Below are 19364 nucleotides of genomic sequence, written 5' to 3' on the forward strand. Positions count from 1 at the left end.
TTCTGGTACATATTGCTGGGTTTATAATCAGTGAAAAACAGAAGTTAAAAAAAAAAGGACGCCTGCAATCCCAGGTCTTTGCCTGATGTAAACCCCCCCCCCCTCACGCCCCAGGTTACTTCTATTAAAAAATACAGTTGGTAACAGTAAGTCGCCAACTTGGTGACCTGGATTCTAATTGTAATGAAACATCCCTGGTGGCCAAGGCTGCCGGGCCTAGTTCCAGAGCCTGGAGCCCTCAGAACTAGGAGATATCCTTGAGTGCTCACATGCCCTGGAGAGGAGCTTGGGCAATGGTCTGAGGCAAATTTAAATAGTTTTCAGAAGGGGATTAAAATGGCTTTCAGAGCTCAGGCAAACAGCCTCTCTCTCAGCCCAGCTGGGGAATTCAGAGGTTTGGGACCAAGCTTTAGCCTCGCTTTACTTCCCAGACTGCCTTTTCTGCGCTGGGGCTTTGATGCCAGTGCCAGTCGTGGCTCTGCTGTGCTCGAGCAGCGTCCGCTTCCGCTGGAGGTTCTGTGTCCCCTCTGAGGACCCACGCGGGGCTCCGGGCATGATGAAAGGGACTTCTGGAATTCTCACACTTCTAAAGGTCCCAGTTAAAAACTAGAGGAGCATACTAATCTTATTTTTAATTAGGACCCCACTCCCGGGACTTTGGTAGTGCTATCCATACTGTGGGTTTTTATCATTAACTGAGCGGCCCTTGTGTTTCAGGGGACCAGCTGACTGTGTAAGGGATGGGTCCGTTACAGAAAACGAAGGTATGGGGCCCGCTACTATTTGCTTTACGTTTCTTCAAAGGCTAAGAGGAGAATGAGAGCAGGGATGAAGAGAGACATGAAGCTAGGCAGGCAGCACAGGGAGAGAGAATATAGCCCATCTTCTTCAGAGCGGACAGATACGGGGGTGAGGATAAAGTTTGGGACACAGCGATTTTATACATTTGACAACAACCTAGCTCAAAGGAAACGCAACAATCTTCTTGGTGTTTGCTGCAATTTTGATGAAAATTATTTGTTATGTAGCTTTAAAAATCTCTATTTCCCATTCTTTGTGACATAGAGCTTAATGGTTGACACCGCTGTGAGCTCATACCTTTACCAGGGTTCTTGGCATAACCTCACCTGACGTCAAATTGTAAAGGATTTCCTGGAAAGTAGACATTTTTTCCTTGTGAGTTTCTTGGTAGCAGTTAACTGTGCCACTTGGAGGCCAGGGTGACCGGAAACTGTGTGAGGTTGAATTCAAGTGCCCACACAGGAGTCCGATTTCACACCTCTCTTTTTAAAAGTATATCTGACAGGCATGTTTTGATTTGTGGCACCCTGACAGCTTTTAGCATTTCTGGGTCCTTCACAAGCTCTAGTGTGGGAGAGGGCCATGGTAATAGTGATTGTTTTTAAAGACAGGTTGGTCCTGCTTTTCCCTTCTGTGCCACATTATGGACTCCCCGGATTCACAACACAGTTCAGTGGACTGCAGGAACAGGATTCTGACTGTAGCCTTAGCTGTGAGATCTGGTCCTAAATTTCATTGCCTCCGAAGGCAGTGAGAAAGGTGAGAGGGTCCCAATGTCATGAGTAGATGCTTCCTAAATAACAATATGCAATTAAAACGAATTGATTTTCTTTCTTCTTTATGCTCTTACACACATGGTCGTATTTTCTGTAATAGAAGATGCATCCACTTTTAAAGTCAGTGCTTTCAAATAAAGGCTATTGAAAGATTTACCTAGACTCAGGAGAGACGGCTCAGTGATTAGGAGAACTGGGTGCTCTTGCGTAGGACCCAATTCCCAGCATCTACATGGCAGCTCACAACCATCTGTAATTCCAGTTCTAAGGGATCTGACACCTCATTCTGACCTCAATAGGCACCAGGCACCCATGTGATACACACACACACACACACACACACACACACACACACACACACAAAGCACTGATACGTGTAAAATAAAAGTAAAAAACCCAAAGATTTAGTTAAAGCCTTGGCTTCCATTTCCTTTCCATTTCTTAAAATTTACTTTTCTGTATGATTTTAATATTTCTGTATTTTAGCTTTTGGCTGAAGAATTCTTATCAACTGACAAAATTATTTTAGGCATCAGTTATGTCTTTAGTCACAGTAGCACACTGTATGCTGTGAACCCCACATTAGCCCCACATATAGACATGCTAAAAATAGAAGAAAAAAAAACCACATGCAAAGTCTTTTCTGGACTCCAGATTCACAGCCTCTTATATCTGAGTTCTTATGAACCAGATGATGCAAACTTCTCCAGGGTGATGGGGGGGGGGCATGGTTTTCCACTACCAACACACAGAGGGAAAGAATGGTGGATGTATCTGCTATTTTGAAGGAAAAGGAAATTTGAGTCTGACCAAGAAACTGCTGCCAAATGAATTATGATTTAAGTAGCAGGTCCATTTTTCACTGAGTAACAGGATAACAGAAACTAAAAGATAAAGAGACCAGTGCTCCCGTTTTTTGGAGATTATAATATAAATACATCGTTTCTCCCTTCCCTTTCCTCCCTCTTATCCCACCCCACCCATGTACTGCCCCCCTGTTCTCTTTCAAATTCATGGCCTTATAGTTGCGCTCGCCCCCCTGCCCCCCCCCCCCCCGGGTATGTGTTTGGAGTCTTGTGTGTTTTCCTTCTTCCATGTCAGTCTGTCTTGGTTTCATCTTTGTTCAGGTAATGTTTAGGCAGGCATACTTTTGAGCACATCGTCTCAAAGCGTCTAAGAAACATAAACTCACAGCAAACTCCCTGCTCCTTGGGCTTTTATAATCTTCCTGCCCCCCCCCCCCCCTTTAACACAATGATCCCCAAACCTTGTTACTTAGCCTCTTTGGGTCTGTGAGTTGTCATATGATTGTCTTGTACTATATGGCTAATATTCTCTTATAAGTAAATACATACCATGAGTGTCTTTCTGGGCCTGAGCTACCTCACTCAGGATGATCTTTTCTAGTTCCACCGATTTGCTTGCAAATTTCATGGCTTCCTTGTTTGTTTGGTTGTTTTATTTGTTTGTTTTGTTTTGTTTTGCTTTGAGGCATGGTTTCTCTGTATAGCCTTGGCTGTCCTGGACTTGCTTTGTAGACCAGGCTAGCCTGTAACCCACAGAAATCTGCCTGCCTCTGTCTCTCCTGGGGCTGAGTCCTGGGGCTACAGGTGTGCACCACCACACCTGAATGGTTTCCTTGTTTTTAATAGCTGAGTAGTATTCTATTGTGTAAATGTACCACAGTTTCTTTACCCATTCTTTGGTTGAGGCACTTTTTTTTTCCTGGTTTCTGGCTATTACGAATAAAGCTGCTATGAACATAGTTGAGCAAATGTCCTTGTTGTATGGTGGAGCATCTTTTGTGTATACATCCAGGAGTGGCATAGTTGGGTACACATATTAATTTTAAAGACAGGCAGCACTTTAGAGTAAAATGATGAGCTCTAATGTTCTAGTCAAATGGGGCCAGGAAGCAAGCAGGTGCTGGTATCCTAATGCCAATCGTAAACCAACCAGAAGTGTTAAAGAGGGACACTTGGCTCTTACCAACGAGGCACTTAACCAAGAAGACACTGCTGCTCCAAACACACACACACCACACTCCGCACTAAAGATACAGATGAATATAAATCTAATGATAGTGGGAAAATCTCACATTCTTTAATAGACAGGGGATTTGAACAACAGCAACAACAAAAAGCAGGGAAGCATCAGAATTAATAGACATAATACATCAAGTGGCTCTAATAGTTCCAAAACAGTCCACCAAGACCATGAAGGACTACACAAGGAAGCTTTTCTAGACTAGACCAGATCCTAGGACACAAAGCAAGTCGTTATGAATTCAAAAAGACTGAAATCACTTTTTGCATCCTATCTGACCACAATGAAAGAAAATGTAAGATTTTCAGCATAAGATCTCTAGCATTTACATGAATTGATGGAGATTTGGAGCTCTTTACTGAATGATGAATAGATCAAAGGACTAGTCAAGAAAGAAATAAAAATAATTCTGGTAGTAAACAAAAAAAGAAAACACAATACAAAAAACCACTGAAAGCCATATTATAAGAGAAGTCCATAGATGTACATGCTCATATTGAAACATCAGAAAAAGCACAAATAAAAGACATAATGATTATACTCAAAAATTAGGAAAAATTAAATCCAAACCCAAGTGATGGCAAGCAGTAGTAGAAATCAGAGTAGAAGTCAGTGAACTATAGAGAAAACAATACAAAAATTTAGTGAGCCTAAGAGTGGGTTCTTTAAGAAGATAAGCAGGATTGACAGACCCTTGGCCCAACTAACCAAAAGAAAAAAGAGTCTACGCAAATTAACAGACTCTGAAATGAGCATGGAAATAATACAACAGACATCATGAAATTCATAATACAGAAGGACTTATAAACGCATACTTCATTTAGTATCAAATAAATCAATAAATTTCTAGATATATCCAAACCACCAAAATTAAACCAAGAAGCCAGCCACCTAAGCAGACCTGTAACAAACGAGGGGATTGAAATAGTAATAAAAGACTTCCAGCCAAAAAATGTTCAGGGCCAGAATGACTCATAGCGGAATTTTATCAAACATTCAAAGAAAATCTACGGGGAGTTCTTAAACTATTAAAAAAGAAAAAGAAAGAAAGAGAAGACATATTCTCAAACCCATTTTACAAAGCCAGTATCATTCTACGCTAAAACCAAGTAAAGACACAATAAAAACCGAAAGAGAAAAAAGAGAAAAAGAAACCTACCTGATGAAGGTGGACTAGAATACAGGCGTACATTTAAAAGATTATAAACCATGAACAGATTGGTTTTATCCATAAACTGAAAGGATGGCTCAACATACACAAATCAATAAATGTAACAAACCACAGAAGTTGAAGACAGGAAAAAAAAAAAAAACCCACATGATCATGTAAATAGAGGCAGAATAAGCCTTTGAACAATTTCCACATGTCTACATGATAAAAGTCACAGAGAAGGTAGGGCTAAAGGCAACATAGCTCATCATAATAAAGCCATGTACGAGAAACCCACAGCCAACATCATCCTGAGTGGAGGAAAGCTGGAAGCACTTCCACTGAAGTCAGGAGTCAGATAGGGCTGTTCACTGTCTCCGTGTCTTTTCACGGAGCTTTTTCCATGTCTCATCTCTGAGCTTTTTCAGCTCAAGCACTGGCTGAAGCAATAAGTCCAGAGATGAAGATTAAAGGGATACAAATCAGGGGAAGAATTCAATCTACCTCTATCTGCAGGTGACATGATACTATACTCTAGAAATCCCCAAAAGTCTACCAGAAAACTTTTAGAAACAAACAAATTCAGCAACATTGCAGGACACCAACTTGCACAAATCAATAGGTTTTTTGTTTGTTTGTTTTTTAGACACCACCACCAAACATACAGAGAGGGAATTCATGGGCACACTTCCATTCACAGTAGCCTCAACGAAAATAAATTCCTAGTAGAAATAAACCTAAGCAAGGAAGTGAAGTGCTTCTACCATGAAAACTTTTAACCTCTGAAGAGATAGACAAAGACACTAGAAAATGGAAAGATACCCCATGCTCATGGGTTGGTAGAATGAATACTGTGGAAAAAGCCATGATCATATTGCTGCTCTACTCAGAATAGCTAGCAAATGAAAACAACCTAAAGGTCCTTCAACTGATGAATAATGAAACTGTAGAAATATATATTATGGGATACTATTCAGTGACAGAAAAACGAAATACTGAACTTTTCAGGTACATAGATTGAACTAGAAAAGATTATATTGAGTGAGGTAACCCAGACCCAGAAAGACAAATATTCCATGTTCTCTCTCTTTAGAGGCCCCTAGTTCCAATTCTTCAGATGTGACTACTATGTAGCCCAGAGTAACAGCAGAGAGATGGAAAGTGAAAAGGAACCACTGCCAGGGAAGAGTGTTGGGGAGCAATAAAGTAGGTAATAGCAGTGTATAGTGATGCAATTGGGCAAATGTGAAAAGGGTGAGTCCTTGGGGAAAGGTGTGGTGGTACATATAGAAAAGAAGAAGAAGAAGAAGAAGAAGAAGAAGAAGAAGAAGAAGAAGAAGAAGAAGAAGAAGAAAATTGTGAGAGCCAGAGATGGTGAATGTTGTGATTTAAAAGAGAGTGAACAGACCCTGTGGTCTCATATATTAGAATACTTGTTTGCCAGTTGGTTAAATTATTTGAGAAGGGTTGGAAGCTGTGGCCTTGCTGGAGGAGGTGTGTCACTGGGCTTTGAGGCTTCAGAAGCCTGTGACATTCTCAGTTAGCTTTCTCTGCCATGTGTTTGATGTTCAAGACGTAAGCTCTTGTTTATCGTGCCACGCCTGCCTGCCGGCTGCCATACTATCCACTGCGATGGTCACGGACTCCAGCCTCTGAAACTGTGAGCCCCAAATAAACTCCTCTGTAAGTTTCCACTGTCATGGTGTCTTATTTCAGCAATAGAAAAGTGGCTCAGGCAGTGGATGACTATAAGGAAAGTGTTTTCCAGACACAAAGGAGCAGTCACACAGGAACTCGTGGCAGTTACAATAGCACACACAAGTGTTGTTAACTCAAGTCAGACAAAAATCCCAACGTGGAGAGGGCAGCGGGCACGAAGTGTCACCCCCTAGCTGCAGAGCTTTGTAGATACTGAGAAAGGGAGAGTCAGTTTTCTTTAAGGTGTGGCTCCTGGCAGCTCAACCGTGTTCCAGTAGTTGGCCACACATCTGAGAGTATATGCACAAACTGACTTGATGGTTTAAAGAAAGAGATAAATGTTAAAAGTTGGATGAGCAGGAAAAGGGGCATGCGTCTGGGAAGAGTTAAGGGAGTAGGGTAAAGATCATCAAAATATATTGCATGAAACTCTCAAAGAACTAATAAAAAATAAAAATGAAGTTGTGTTTGCTATCATCCCATCACTGTGACAAAATGCCTGACATGAAATTCTTAAAAAGATAACAAATTTCTAAGTTATGTGTTAATCATACACTTTTATGAACATTATTGCATCAGCTTTCAGAATTACAGCGTTGCATAATTGCTGTAACTAATCAGTTGGAAATTTGAAGGGTAGAGACTGACTGAAGATTTCCTAGCAAGAAACAAAATAGAAGTCCACATTTGGAGCTAGCCTAGCCCATGATCCTGGCACTTAACAGTGTGACCTTTGTTTCCTTGAGACAGAGGAAGGGGACATTTCTACTTCGGGAACTGGACAGCTATTAAGCACTGCAAGTGTGCCCATGATCCTGGCACTTAACAGTGTGACCTTTGTTTCCTTGAGACAGAGGAAGGGGACATTTCTACTTGGGGAACTGGACAGCTATTAAGCACTGCAAGTGTTAATGATAAGTATTAAAGGCCTTATTGTAAGCATTTGTTCTAATGCCCCAACAATCAGCTATTTGATTCTCCCTTATGGCCCTGGCTGCCTTATACAAAAAGATGCCACAGTCAGGCTATCTTTGTGTCAACACTGTCTGTTTTGAACATCCCATAGATGCCTTGAGAAAAGCATGCAATGATTACAGATGATTACCCTGGCTTTTGATGAAGCAGCAGCCATGATGATCTCTAGATTACCCTGGCTCTAGATGATCCTGTATCTATTCCAGCTAGGCGAGACAGAAGCACTTCTGGTGGTGTAGCAGAGGGATGCTGTGACAGTTGCTGAAGAGGCAAGGCTGTGATTGGTTTAAACACTGTGACTTTTCTATGCAGCCCGCCTCCCCTCCTCATTCTTTTTCACTATATAAGTAGGCTACTCAAGCTCACTTAGGTTGTAGCCTGGGAGACTCTGCCCTGCGCTGTGTCATAACATTAGGTCCAATAAAAATCTTCTCTCCAGTAGTCTTTGCTTACCTACAGGGTTATTATCACTATGATGAGACACTATGACCAAAGCAACCTGGGAAGAGAAGGGTTTATTTTGGCTGACACTTCCACATCACTGTTCATCATCAAAGTAAGTCAGGACAGGAACTCATACAGGCCTGGATCCAGGAGGCAGAAGCTGATGCAGAGGCCATGGAAGGGTGCTATTTACTGACTTGCTCCCCATGGCTTGTTCAGGATGATTTCTTATGGAAACCAGGGTCCCTAGCTCAAGGATAGCACCCCTCACAATGGGATTCTCCCCATCAATCACTAATTAAGAAAATGCCGAACAGGCCTGCATTACAACCTGATTTTATGGAGGTGTTTTCTTTTCTCTTTCTTTCCTTCTTTCTTTCTTTCTTTCTTTCTTTCTTTCTTTCTTTCTCTCTTTTGAGACAGAGTTTCTCCATGTAGCCTTGGCTGTCCTGAACTCACTTTATAGACCAGGCTGGCCTCAAACTCACAGAGATTCACCTGCCTCTGTCTCCCGAGTGCTGGGATTAAAGGCGTGTGCCACCACACCTGGCCTGGAGGCATCTTCTTAATGGAAGTTCCCTCCTCTCAGATGACTTTAGCTTATGTCAAGTTGACAGAAAACTGTCCAGCACACCTACTTTCAGTAGTGTGCATTAAGTTGGTGACACCGTGGATAAATGCTAAGTTATCTGAGTGGAAGTAGTTGAGGCAGCTGAGTGGTTTAGCTGGGCAGTCAGTGGGCAAAGCTTAGAGAGAGAGAGGCAGGGCACCTGGCTTCTTGACAGCTAAGGAAACATCAGCTGTGCTCAGGAGTGGCTGGCAAGAAGGGCAGCCAAGGCAAGGGAATGGTAGACCACTAAGAATGAGGATGGGTTAAAGGCTATTAAAAACAAACAAACAAACAAACAAAAAGCAAGTAAAGAAACTGTCAGCCATGAGAGAGTATGAGAGCTGTCAGGTCTTTCCAGCCAAGGGTCATGAACATCCCCAGCCAAGAGGTGTTAACACTGGCTTCTGTTAAAGGCAAGGGGATCTTGACTTCCTTGTTGTCTGTAATCCTTGTAAATCCAAGGGCCACAATACTCAAGGCCTGTAATCATGGGAGCCTCTGTCTATTGGTGGCGTTCCTACTTGGCTGCTGCTGCCACTCACTGCTGCCGAACACAGGAAACAAGAGCGTCCAGCCTGGCCCTTGGAGAGCTCTTCCCTCCTAGTCATGATTCCATCTGGGGAGAGCTGAAGAACCCCAGCCAGCCTTCTCTTGGCTGCCCATATGGCATCAACCCTGACTCACGCAGGCAGCTGCCCAGTTAGTCCCCTCTGCCTCAGGCATCACACGCAGGGGCAGAACCCGCTTCTCCTCGACAGATGCTGCTCTGTAGGATTGTCAGCTTTCCCGTTTGTGTGGAGGAATGGCTCTCCCAAGCCTCACAGACTTCCGGCCTAGCTGGGGTGTGTTACTCTAGTGATTGGACGATTTTACTGCCTAAGTCTGCCATTGGAGCAGGTGCAGGGCAGTCAGTACAGGGGCTGCCTGGGCCACAAACACAAACACCTCCGACATTTCACTTTCCTGGGCTTCTCTTATCCTTGTGTACAACGTTTCTTAAGCAGAAAATGGTCCTCTGGGAGTGCAGGGGGACTTGGAGACTTAGCACATCGGGGGACATAATTATTGATACATCTGGTTTGGGGGTTACACATAGTCCTGGGTATCTGGGGACTGGGTTTCTTTGAGTTACCATCAGCTCAGTGGATCCACAGAGGCCTCTCTCACAGTTATGGAAGCCACAAGTCTGAGAACAAGTAGTCCACAGAACCTGGTAGTCCTCAGCGGCCCTTGAGTTTGATCTCTCCTTGCCTCTTGTAGCTTCTAAGGGCTCCAGATATTTCTTGTTTTGTGAAGTCATGCAAGTTAGGAAAACCCAAATGGTTTAGCACATTCGCCACAGAAGCCTTTGTGCCCAGAGGTGCGAGGACTTGTCTATATCAGGTGGTTCTGTGATAGTAGGGGGTAGCCTACACTTCAATTCATTTACTACTGTGCCTCAGATCTCATGGTTCAAGACTTCTATTCCATTGCTCTTAATTACATACACCAAGCATAGCCCACAGCTTCTGTCCAACTTGTCTGTACACCGGAAGCATCCATGAACGCCCTCTTGGATCTGAATAACTTTTTAAAACCACTCCCAGAACTCAGGGAACTCCTTATGGCTCTTAGTTTATTATCTCAATAGGTATATGATAAAGAACCTAGATCAACAGATGAAAAGCTACACAGGGTGAGGTCTCAGGGGTTTGACTGCGGGATTTCTGTCCCTATGGAGTTGGGATGTGGCAGCATCTCTGCAGATGGATGTGCTCAACACCCCAAGACTCTTGGAATCTATAGTTGCTATTCAAGGATCCACCATGACTATTTCACCAGGACAAAAGATGCTCCCACGACATAGAAAATTCCCTAAGATTGTGAGTTCTGTTTCAGGATCCAGGGCTAAAGACCAAACATTAGAAAAAATATTCTCCTGTCGTCCATATTACTCAGGAATCAGCAGGGGATTCAGAAGCCATCTACTGGAAAGCAGAGAGGAAGATCAATATAACATATAATAATCTTACTATAAAGTCACAATTTTATAGTAGATGAACACAGTCCTTGCCTCTGCCTTCACGTGTCATTTTGTTATGTTTACACCCTCTCTTATTATTTTTAAATAAGGATGCTATCACAAGGTCACTAACTGATTATATCTACAGATATATTATTTCAAAATAGAGTCACATCTTGAGCTTGTAAATAAGGAGTTTTGAAGGACACCATTGGGCCCACTTGGGGATATGTGTGCCCTGTAGCACAGCCCCTTGGGACAGCCAAAGCAAGACTCACAGCACACAGTAGTCTGTCTTTGATAACACCATTTGCCCCTTTGACTCTTGGCATCAAGAATGATCAAAGGAGGCAGGAAACTCGAAAGAGATGAGGAAATAAACAACTCTTCAGCTTTTGGCCACCATTTGTCACACAGGGGTTTCCTGACCAGGATTGGAGGAACCATAACTTTCTATCTTGTTGTCCTCTCTCCTTCAGTGATTGCTGTCAAAACTTTATGGGAAAAATCAATTTCAAAGGAAAGCCGATGTAAATTCCTTCTTTTGGGAAGACATTGAAGAATATTCCTACTTAAGAGCACTGCCTTCTTGGGATTCCTGAGGCAGTGTGCTATTCTCTTCACTTTCCTTTTAAAAGTAACAACATGTAAACATATATCACATACAAAGCAGAGGCAGAGAGGCGGGGGGGGGGCAGAGAGAGGCAGAGAGAGAGAGAGAGAGAGAGGCAGAGAGAAAGGCAGAGAAAGAGGCAGAGAATCAGAGAGAGAGAGAGAGAAGGGAAGAAGAGAGAGAGAGGGAGAGAGAGGCAGAGGCAGAGAGAAAGGCAGAGAAAGAGGCAGAGAATCAGAGAGAGAGAGAGAGAGAGAGAGAGAGAGAAGCAGAGAGGTAGAGAGAGAGAGAGGGGAAGAGTTCTCCTATATCTGCAGTTTACTCTAGTATTTATAGATCAGAATTAGCCCATTTCTCATTGGTAGATCTTTTCAGATATTTATTCTTTCTCTCTCCCTTCCTCCCTCCCTCCCTCCCTCCCCCCCCCCCCTCTCCCCTCGTGTGTGTGTGTGTGTGTGTGTGTGTGTGTGTGTGTGTGCGTGCGTGCGTGCGTGTGTGTGTGTGTGTGTGTGTTTCAGAAGACAGCTTGAGGGAGTCAGTTCAGCCTAAGGGGGGTCAGTTCCCTCCTTCCACTATGTAGGTCCTGGGGATTCAACTCGGGTTATCAGGCTTGGTAGCAAGTACTTTTACTAAATGATCCATCTTATCTGCCCTAATTAGTGTTTCTTAACAGGAAAGTATATTGCTCCAATATGGCATATGTGAAGCTCTCATGGGCACACAGAATTGACGGAGAGCCCTGGGGGAATGTTGCTGTCCTCTTTTTACAGAGGGAAAAATGTGTGGATGACCTTAGAGGCTGTCTTTGCCGTCTCAGGGTCCACACACACACAAAAGCATTGGCGTCGATGTCCATAAATGTCCTGCTGCATGAATAAGCCAATGGGTCAACAACAGCGTATGATTCTAGCTCTAAAGTGGTTTGCTGATGATGTTCCCTAGTTATTGTGACTGTCAGACTCTGAGATGCCCCATCCATCCTGACTCTCACTTCACATGTCCTCATAATAACCGTGGTCCTTGAATGGCACCGTGACTTACTTTGTAGCCCCTAATGAAATGAACTGGCAGAGGCAATAAGATGGTTATAAAAACCAAGGGTTTTCTTTTGGATGCCTCTTGTTCACCTTTGTTTTCTCTCAGATCTCTCACTCTGACAAAGCCAGGTGCCATGTTTTCAATAGCACTGTCTGTGGAGGGAGACTGCACAGGAGAAGTGTATGTCTCTGGCCAGTGGTCATCAAGAACTTGAGGCTCTCAGTCCAACAACTCTGGAGGAAGTCATTCTGCCAACAGACATGAGTGAATTTAGAAGGTCCTGTCCTTGCCCTTCCTGTGATGGCTGTGGCTGTGGCTGAGAGCTTGATGAAGCCCTGCAAGAGTCACCAGGTCAGAGGTCATCAGCTTGGCAGAATCTGGGCTTCTGAGCCAGGAACAATGAGGCAGAGTAGATGTTGAATAAGCTGGTGGGTGGCCTGGCGTGCAGAAGCAGATCCCTCAATAGCCACTCGGTACTAGGATGCTGAACTCAAATTCTTCGCAAGGGTAAGAATTTGTGGATAGGCAGAGAGCCTCAGAGGTCACCCTCCCAACCTCTTTGCTGTACTTATGTGATATACTTGTGGGATCAGAGATTAGTGAGAGATGATGAGAGTGCAAAGCAAGGTGTGTACATTGTAGTCTTTGTATGGAGTGTATTCTCCCTAGGGGTGGCTCAGCAGGTAAGAGCTCTGGCTGCTCTCACAGTGGTCCTGGGTTTGGTTCCCAGCACCCACATGGCAGTTCAAAACTCTCTATAACTCCAGTTCAAGGGGGTTTAACACTCTCTTCTCGCCTCCATAAATATGTTGCACATGTCTGCATATAGGCAAAGACTCATCCATATAAGAATAATAAATAAATCTTTTTTTTTAAAGTGTGGTTACCTTAGTGATTCTAGTTACATATCAACAACAACTTAATCATCTGTATACTAGGAGCAAATAGGTCTAAAAATGAAGCAATTTTACGTATTTTAAAATAATACAATGTATCATAATAATTATCTCTTACAGATCACATTTATGTGACACAATGTGTTGTGATACGAATAATAAATTATACTTTGGTAATTCCTTACATTTACAGTCTTCCATATCTGATATTTTCAAAACAATCCCAGTGCATGAATAATTAGCTTTATTTTACAAACATTCTCAGCCAGGTTGCTTTATTTTGCAAACATTCTTAGGCAGTACCTGAACCCGGGTCTCCTAGAGCAGGCTTAGCTGGTATACGGTTCAGTGACTTGATACCATCCACAGCCTGAGGCCATCAACACCTCAGTTGCTTTATCACTTTCCAGCTGTAATCTGCTGCTCCAGTAACACTGAGCCGTGTAAAATGAAGAATATTTTAAAGGACCTTTTTGTGTGTCTCATAATCCCTGTGACAAATATCAACCATACATAGGAAGAATACAGAAGGGTAAGAGAAAGGGGAAAAGGAAACTCTTTTGGCAGAATGGCACGCCAACCATAGCTTTCACCTGGATTCGATCTTGCCTGGGCCAGCAGGAATCCCTGTCACAATGAGTGGAAGGCCGACACAGAGACATGGAAATGCATCGTGTGAGCTAGATCCGACGTGGCCCATTTTACACAGGGTAGCACTGGGATGTTACAACAGACTTACAGCAGACTAGTTATAACGTGGACCCCAGGATACAGACTTCACAATGCCATGAGACTCTCCAGGCCTCAACTCAAAACCTTATAGTTGACTGAGCCTGGGAAATGTGGTTCACTGGAAGACGCAACGCACTAGGCTGCCTGGCAGAAGTAGCAGAGATTTCTCACCTTCTAACTATCCAGAGAAAGGACAAACAAACAAAAACAACCAGATTCCCCAATTTGCTGAATTTCCAGAAGACGGTGTGAGATCTATCAGCAACAGGTCCCATGGATGTAGTGTGATTCTTCCTCCTCTATCCTCACGTGCTGGGTCACATGTGTATATTCATGCATGAACACATGATGTACAGAAAGATCTCCACCCTGTCCTTTTTATCCTCACATACTGGCACACATGTGATTGTATGCACATGCAGTACACACACAGTGCACAGACAGCTCTCTGCCCTGTATAACTCCTGTTCTGGCTCATTTCAGGCCTATTTACTTAAAGCCACCCTCACCTGCTTGTTACATCTCATGTCTAATTTGCACTGGCAAATATTCATCCTGAATGTATTGCTCTTATTTTGTCCTCTCATAGTTCTCTTCAGAACTTGAGGTCTGCTGGCATTCTTCCTGGAGGCCCTTCCCCACAACCCTCGGTTCTAGATTCTTTGCCTCTCTTCCCAGCTGTCACAAAGCAAGCACTCCAACATTAACTTGAAAACTGAACTTGGAACTTTCCTGTTGAATTCCCACACAGCACACAGGAAGACAATTTTTAGGACCTTGTCTCTCCCAAAATGTCTTTCTTTTAGTCTTATAGGTAGTTTCCCTGGGTACACACTTCAAGTCTATAAAATACTTTCCTTGTAAAACTTAAAAACATCACTGTTTTTATTTTCTGGCGTCTAATGAGGCTAGATCTAATGCCGTGTGATCCATGCTCCTTTGGGCATGACTTCATTTTTCTGAGAACCTTTTAAAATGACCATTTTAAAAAAATCTTTAAGATTGTGGAATCTTCAGTAATGTGTTTGATACGTATTGACCTGCCATATTCATATACTTTGCATAGGGCACTTCTTTAGTAAGTTTTTTTTTCCTTAAAAAAAAAAAAAAACCCACAACTTTTGTGTGTGTGTGAATTTCACACTATGCACCTTAATCCCACTCATCCCCCCTCTTCTCATATGACATCTACCTTTGCAACCCTCCAACAGACCCCAAAAAAATCTCTCTGTGGAAGCTGTAGTGTGTCACAGTGTGTCCACAGTCTACCCTTTGGTCCACACTTCTTTGATTGCAAATATTCATTGAAATGACTCATTGATCTGTTTGAAGGCTTCTGCCCTTTGCTACTCTGTTAATACTGGAGCTTCCCTTGGGTATCCTGTTGTTGCCCCATGTCATGGAGATCCTGTAGTTTTGTATCTGTAGGACTAGCCTCTTCACGCATTCCAGCAGTTCATCAATGGGGTACATATTGGGGTGGGCCAATTCAAAGCTCTGGCTATGGGCCTGAGAGGTATGTGAGCTGGTCAGCCCTCCAGCTCTCTCAATCTCACGCCCTGAGGCTGGTTCACCTGTAGTCCCTGCAGCCAGGGCCAGCTCTACCCTTCTGCCTAGGCAAGGTACAGGGCCTGCTCTCCTGAGTGTTGCAGCTGGTGAGGGACATGACCAGTTCTCCCACTCTCATAACCCAGGAGACAGCTCTTCTACCTGCTATAGGTAGCAAAGGATGAGGGGAGGGAGGAGGGCATCTCTCCCTCATCTGAGCCACTGCAGACAAGAGGCAGGGCCAGCTTTCCTACACTCATGCCCTTGGGGACTGGCTCACCTGCCAACTTCCATATCCAGGCCAGCTCTACTATTCTGCCCAGGTGAGGGGCAGGACCAGCTCACCTGAGTGCTGCAGTAGGTGAGGGGCAGGGACAGCTCTCCTGCTCTCATGACCCCAAGACTAGCTCTTCCATGATAGCCACATGATGTATGGGTTCAGTTCTGCACAGCCCTCAGACATTGACATGTCCCTGGGTGGCAGCCCAGACCAAGGATGTATGCCTGGCCTTTGGTGGTAACAGACCCCTGCTGCTTTAGTGTCAGGGGCCCAGAAGTTGACTCTGGTGGCAGCACCAACCAGGACCCCGTCATGGTCCCAGGTGGCATCACCAGCTACTCACAGGCTCCAGTGAGTACCCTCCAGTCTCCAGTTCTGCTTTTCTTTGTTGTGCCTGCATCCTTCTGTTTCTCTTTCACTTCCATTTCTCCATCAATTACTTGCTCCTCTTAGTGGTGCCCTGGGTCTCTGAGTGTCTGGGGTCATCTCAGGAGTGGTGTTAGGAGTGCTGTGACCCACTCATGCAATATGGCACCAGGCACAGGTCATTTCAGACATGGCCTGCCCACCCCCGAGGTGTGATTTGTGCCTGACTGGTGGTCATTTCTAGCTAGCTCCTTTTCTGAGTTCCATGGCACCCATCTTGAGCTTTCTCCTTGCCTGGGCCTGCCCAAGTGGCCCCATGCAGGGGTAGTCTGTCTCTCCAGCTCACTCCTGCCAGGGCATGGGGTTCCAAGCAGGGTTCTTCTGGTCTCCAGCTTGCTCCCAGCTCTGGGAGCCCTTATGGGTCTGCTTAGTGCCTTGGTCATCTCAGGCTTGCCTTTTCAGGAAATATTAGGTCACTGGTCATTCAGATGTTTAGAGGTTAGATTACTGAGTGTAGACATGGCCCGTTTCCTCTTTGCCACCTACTGATGCACATGTGACCCAACAACCACACCTGCAAAGCTTCTAGGGGCAGCATGTTTTTCCTTTTGCACTTTCTCTCTTTTTGAAACTCAGATACACTTCCTAGATTGAAAGCTTAGTATGTTTTTCCCCTAGCCCATGGAAATTTATATTTTAATTTAATTTTGTGTTTATAAGTATTTTGTATGCATGTCTGTCTGTGAACCTTGTGTGTGCTTGGTGCCTTTGGAGGCCAGATGAGGGAGTTGAATACTCTAGGCCTGGGGTTATAGTTGGTTGTGAGCAGCTATGTAAGTACTGGAAATTGAACCCAGATCTTATGGAAGAACAGTCAGTGATCCCTCTAGCCCCTGTTTTCTTTTGTCTAATTCTTTTAATTTTAAGAGCATTTTATCATCCCATCTCTTTTCCCCTCGATTTTTTCTCTTCCTTACCGTCCTTCCCTCTCTCCACTCTGTGTGTATGTGTGTGTGTGTGTCTGTGTGTGTGTGTGTGTGTGTCTGTGTGTGTGTGTGTGTGTGTCTGTGTGTGTGTGTGTGTGTGTATTGTATGTGTATTCACAAAGGCCAATGGATGTCATTGAGTATCTTTTTCTGTCACTCTTGGTCTCATTCTCTTGGCAGTGTGGTTTCTGAATGGATCTGGAGATTGTGTGTGTTTTTTTTTTCAAATATACTGGCAGTCAGTTGGGCAATGGAGGCACACACCTTTAATCCCAGAACTCAGGAGACAGAGGCAGGTGGATCTCTGTGAATTTGAGGCCAGCCTGATCTATGGAGCAAGCTCCAGAACAGTCAGGGCTACACCAAAAACCCTGTCTCAAAAAAAAAAAAAAATATGGCAATCAGCATTGCCATGACTGTCTCCTTTCCCTTCAGTGCTGGGGTGACATGTATGTGCAGGACCATGTCTGGCTTTCCTATGGGTGCTGCATCTGAACATCAGTCCTTGGGCCTAAGCAGCAAGTGCTCTTAATGCTGAGTCATCTCTCAGCTTCTACTTTCCAATTCTTAAATTTTTTTCTGAAAATATCTTATTTTTTCTTTATTATCAAAATATCTTCTTTTAGCTTGCTAGGTACATTTAGTTTAGAAAGAAAAGTTCCTTCCATTTTGTGCAATTTACTTCCCTCAGGCTTCTTTTTACTCTTGAGAAAAATGCATGCATCACCTTGTTGTTTCTGGAAGATGCTGTTTCCTTGAAACCATCCAACCACTTCCGACTCTAACAATATTTCTACCTCCTTTTTCACAGAGTTTCAGAGACCTGAGGAGAGGGTTTTGTAAAGACATCTCTGTAGAGGAGTTTTAATCCAGCAACCTGACTGCTCTGGCAAAGGATCACATCCAAAGGTCTGTTGATGCAGCTGGAGTGACATGCTTTTAATCCATTTGGCTGTAATACAGACACGCTCTTAGTACACACTTTTAATCTCAAATAATGAAGGTAAAGTTAGTTTGTAGAAGGAAGCATCCATGTCTGAAAGTGACATCTAATTGAGGGGCAGACAAAATGACAAATCAGAGAAAGATTTGACAGAATGAATCAGAGATAGGATATGCTCAACTCTCATGAGAACAGACAGGAAAGAAAAGCTACTTAAGAGCAATAGATTTGAGACAGTAGAGTAGGGTACAGGAGAGAGAGACAGACATACACACACATACACACAGAGAGAGGGAGAGAGAGAGAGAGAGAGAGAGAGAGAGAGAGAGAGAGAGAGAGAGAGAGAAAGAGAGAGAAAGAGAAAGAGAGAGGTGAGAGAGAGAGAGCACTACAGTATAGTATGGTAGAGAGTTCAATAGAAAAGAGAGTAGAATAGAGCTGAGTTCAGTACAGGACAGGACATATGGTACAGTCTGCTCAGTGTAGTTCAGTTGAATGCACCTGAATTCATGCAGCTCAGTGCATTTCAGTTAGTAGAGTTTAGAAACAGAGCAATTCAGGAGAAGCCAAGAGAAGCCATTTTGAATCAGTCATCGTGGAGATGAATTTTATCCAGCTGGGTTGAGCCAGCCAGCCAGAATTCAGAAAGAACTAGAAAAGGTGAGCTTATTCAGCATCAAGCCTCTGAGATGATAATTACATCAAGCAAATAAAATTTTCTTTTTCATATCCCATTTGTGGCTGAGTGCTCCAAAGTCTCTCATTCACAGCACACTGTCTAATTGAGGATGTCTGTGTCAATTGCACTTTACTGCTAGAGGAAGCTTCTCTGAGGAAGGCTAAGAAATACTCTCCTCTATGGGTATAGCGATATGTTGTTAGGAGTAATTTTGTTATGTTCCTTTAGCAGCATAATGGTGGCATGCTTCCATCCAGGTCTATAACCTATCTAGTGTCATGTTATTGGCTACTTTAGCAATGTTGGGTCTGAGTTTCACCTCACAGAGTGGTTGAAGTGTGGCTGGTTAATCCCATAACTTTTATGTCACTATCATACCAGTATAACTTGCAGGCAGGTCACTATTGTAGGTTACAGGCTTCATGTCTGGGTGAAATTGATGATTATTTTTCTCTTCCAGTAGTGAGTCTAGTGCCTTCTATTACCATAAACAGCAGTCAGTAGAGGTAAAGCTGACAGCTTTATGGTGTCAGCTCTATGGTGACGACACCAGCTCTATGGTGTCTTCAGCATAGGGCCTTACCATTAGGTTGTAGAGAGCAGCTAGTAGCACAGGTGATAATTATGTGATGTTTTGAGGGTTCTATGAGGCTCCTTTGGCCAATGACATAACCCATTCCTCAGACTGTGACTTTTACATGGTAGCAGAAGATGGTAGATTTCTGAGAAACATCCACGCTGATTTCTGGAGTGGCTGTACAAGTTGTTATGACCACCAGCA

General features: G+C 43.7%; 1 non-coding gene across 1 annotated transcript; it reads right to left on the reverse strand.

Annotated features, from left to right (window-relative positions):
• Positions 1-16439: 16439 nt before the first annotated feature.
• Positions 16440-16571, reverse strand: LOC127207741 (small nucleolar RNA SNORA17). Its single transcript, XR_007832963.1, has one exon. It is a non-coding gene; the product is annotated as a small nucleolar RNA SNORA17 (small nucleolar RNA).
• Positions 16572-19364: the final 2793 nt, after the last annotated feature.

This window comes from Acomys russatus, chromosome 2 (genome assembly GCF_903995435.1).
Source record: "Acomys russatus chromosome 2, mAcoRus1.1, whole genome shotgun sequence".
NCBI lineage: Eukaryota > Metazoa > Chordata > Mammalia > Rodentia > Muridae > Acomys > Acomys russatus.